Here is a 3,808-nt window from a genome sequence, read left to right on the forward strand (position 1 = left end):
GTTGCTGATGAAAATGTTGCATTTAAAGTTGATAGAGAAGAAAGATCAAAACTGATATCAAAAGATGAAGAAGAGTTTTAAAAAAAAACAAGCTTTAAAAGGAAAACTAATGATGCTTCATGTCACTGCTATGTGTGCGGTAAAAAATGTCATATGTCTTATGAATGTTATCACACTAATAGAAACTTTCCTAAAACCATATTGGTTTGGGTTCTAAAAAGATCCCATGTGATTGCTAACCCCCAAGGACCCATCAAAGTATGGGTACCTTTAAAGAAAAACTGAAAATATGTTTTGTAGGTTGAGAAAAGACAATAAGACCAATGTTTTGAAGCTCAACCAAAGGAAAGGCAACCTTAGTATTTGGACAGTGGCTGCTCAAGACACATGACCGGTAATGAGAACTTGTTTGCTAAGCTTGACAAAAACAAGAGTGGTAGTGTTTCTGTAAAGCCCGACCTTATAAAACACTTGTCATGACATACATGTGATGGATAGCATATTTACATACTAGAAGAGCCCCGAAAAATCGACAAAAGTCGATACTGTACCTAGAGATACAATAAAGTTGATCTAAGCCTCGAACTAGGTCAAATAGGGATTTTAAGGTGAAATTAAAAATTTTACAATCAAAGAATGACTTAAAATGGTGATTCGGAGTTCGAAAATTAATTTGGAGTCAAATTAGAATTTTCACTATCTAGGGGCAAAATCGTAATTTTTCCACCTGAGGATAAAATTGAAATATTGGAAGAAGTTTTTGATCACGATTGATCACATTTGACTCATTGGAGTATAATTTGAGGTTGATAAGTGAAAAAAGTTGTAATTTCGATATTTTTGGAGCATAGGGGCAAAATGATAATTTTATCACCCCAGGGGCAAAACAGTAATTTTCCACCACCAGGACACTTGTCCAGCACATGGTCTTCCCTTATCCTCATTTTGACCTTTAACTAAACATGTGGTGGAGAATGGAAGCATAATTATTAAAGTTTTTTTAAAAAATGGACTAATAAGCATGTGACATGTGTCAAGCAAGGATATTTTATTATTTTCTATAAAAATCAGCCCATATTTATCCCATTCTTCTTCTCCATATTCGGTCAAGACAAATGAAAGAAAGTAAAAACTAGAACAAACCCTAGATAAGAGAATTTCAAGAAAAATTATGGAAATTTCAAGGAATCAAGCAAGATAAGGTATGATTTTTCAATTTTTGCTTGAGATCTAGCATACCCATGCTTTATTTTCTTATTTCCATGGCTGAAAATTGAGTTGGCATGATGAAGGCCGAATTCTAGAGAGAGAGAGTTTGGTGATGGTTTGGTTGGATTTTAAGTTATATGGATGTTTTCAATGATTTATGGTGTTTAGTGTAAGAATCAAGCTTGAAAATCACCCATTCCTTATGTGTTCTTCATTGGCTGAATTTTCTAGGGAGGATACTGTGGCTGAAATTGATGATATTTCATGATATTTTGGTGATATTTGATGTTTGGTGAGGCTAGAAATTAAATGGAAAATTTTGGTGTGAAAATCTGAATTTTTGCTCAACGTATAGACATGTGTAATTATTAACCCGGGATTGATAAATTGAATCTTATTCATAGTCACTAAGGTAATTTAGGTATAATTAGAGTGTAGAAAATGAGAAGAATTGATTTGGAGTTAGATTGGAGATTTTAGCCGATTAGACCGAGTATAGTGTGACTTAGGTCAAATATCACATTTAAGCGATTAATCAGACATTTTGCATCCCATCACATGCATTCATTTAGATTTAGAGAGCCTGAAACAGTTTATGACAAATTGACACAAATTATTGAATTTTGTGTCATGTGTGATGTATAGGTGGTGAGCTATTTGATAAGGATAAAGAGATTACACCAAAGACCGTGACTAGGAGTATTTCTACCCCTGATACTGTGAGTAAACTTACTATCGTCTCAATTATCTGGAGTAGTTTTATTAAATTTTGAGATTTTATAGTAAAATGTGTTTAAATAAAATGATTTTATAAATTGTCTTGAAATTGAATTATGGTTTTGAAAATAGAGTAATTGGAGACTACTTGATGTGTTGTAAATTTATGATTTTAAATTGAATGGCTTATGATAATATATGAGCATGAATGGCTAAACTGATTTTTGACGTTAGAATTATTTGTACTGTGTATTCAGCCTTGAGAGGCTAGGTTGCGATAAATTGCCATGTCATGTAGATAAAGATTTTATAAATCAGGTGGTAGATAAAATAATCCATAATTCCTGCAGAGGAGGTTCTATGGACCAGCCTAAGAAAGGGGGCACAGAATCAGATATACCTTACCTCGATCGGAGAGCCGTGTGGAGGGTGTCTCTGAAGGTAAAGATTTGAGTGCACTTCACGTGGACCACCGCGTGAGAGTGAGACTCAGCCAACGCTAAGGCATGGCTAGATTTTCAAATGTAAAAATATGTTCATGTGTGTACTACACTAAACAGTCTTGGCGGTCTCGATCAGATGCCTAGGCTAAGGCATCCCCGAGAATGATTTTGGCAGGAGCCAAGTCTTGTGAAATACATAAGCCAAGTTGACTATTTGAGTAAATTGATTATTGATGTTATGAAAAACATACTGGAATGGAATATCTTACTTGTCTCCATTTACTCGACTTTAGATGGTTTAGATGGTATCTGTTTAGTCACTGGGATTTTATAATCTCACCACCCTCAATTCCCCACATTTCAGGTTTGGGATAGTCGGTAAATAGTCGATTGCATCAGGGACTTCAGTTAGCCTTGCATTGACAAAATTGTAGGTTCACAGACTTGCACCTTATTGGTTAGTTGGGGACCCACGTGTCATTGTAAAAGTAATTTTATACTTTAGTTATCTGATTTAAAGTATGTATGAATATATTTAGCTTTTACACCATATTTTTGGAGGGTTTCAGTATTTTCGAAGAAAAATGACGAAAATGCCTCTATGAGCCAAAAAATAATATTTTATTATTTTGATTTGAAAACGACTTATGATTTCTTGAAATGGGAGATTTAATAACTGTCGCTCACCGGGGAGATGCGAAAGCTGATGCTAAGCCTTGCGGGGTTTCGATCGACATTTCGATAATGAGTGCCTATCGGGACGTTGTGGCGGTTGTCATGGGCCCGATGGGAGTTCCGGGTCATGACAATTTCCTTTGATGATGACATCAAAGGTTGTTATCCAAGGAATTGGAACTATTGGTAACACATTCCAAAGTCAAATCAAGCATGTTTTATTTGTTAAAGGTCTAAAACAAAATTTGCTAAGCATTAGTGAACTTTGTGATAGAGGCTTTGCAGTGTGTTTTGATTCCCATGGATGTCAAATGATTGATATTAACACTAACAAAATAGCATTCATTCACAAATGAATTAAGAATATGTATGTTATTTTTCTTGATGAAACTGAGTCTAGTGAATCGTGCTTTATTGCCAATGATGTATGCGAAATTGGTTATAGGAAAATTAGAACATGCTAGTATACACACAATTTCAAAGCTTTTGAGAAAAGACTTAGTCATTGAACTTTCAAAGATATCATTTGAAAATAACAAGGTTTGTGATGCATGTCAATTTGGGAAATTTAGAAGTTCATTTAAATATAAGAGTCATATCAATTTCTAGGCCACTCGAATTTTTACATGTTGACTTGTTTGGACCAATTACTATTGCTAGTCTATGAGGCAAGTCATATGGTTTTGTTATTGTAGATGATTACTCTAGATATACATAGGTATATTTTATTGCTCATAAAGATGATGCATTGCCAATTTTTGTTA

The 3,808-nt window shown here is 34.3% G+C and overlaps 1 long non-coding RNA gene across 2 annotated transcripts; it reads left to right on the plus strand.

Moving 5' to 3' along the window:
- LOC108663051 lies at positions 1,161-2,830 on the plus strand. 2 transcript variants are annotated; one of them, XR_001928931.1, is made up of 3 exons: positions 1,161-1,202; positions 1,855-1,928; positions 2,225-2,830. It is a non-coding gene; the product is annotated as an uncharacterized LOC108663051 (long non-coding RNA). The 2 variants fall into 2 exon arrangements; XR_001928930.1 differs by having other exon boundaries at positions 2,277-2,830.

This window comes from Theobroma cacao, chromosome 8, assembly GCF_000208745.1.
Source record: "Theobroma cacao cultivar B97-61/B2 chromosome 8, Criollo_cocoa_genome_V2, whole genome shotgun sequence".
Classification (NCBI taxonomy): Eukaryota; Viridiplantae; Streptophyta; class Magnoliopsida; order Malvales; family Malvaceae; genus Theobroma; species Theobroma cacao.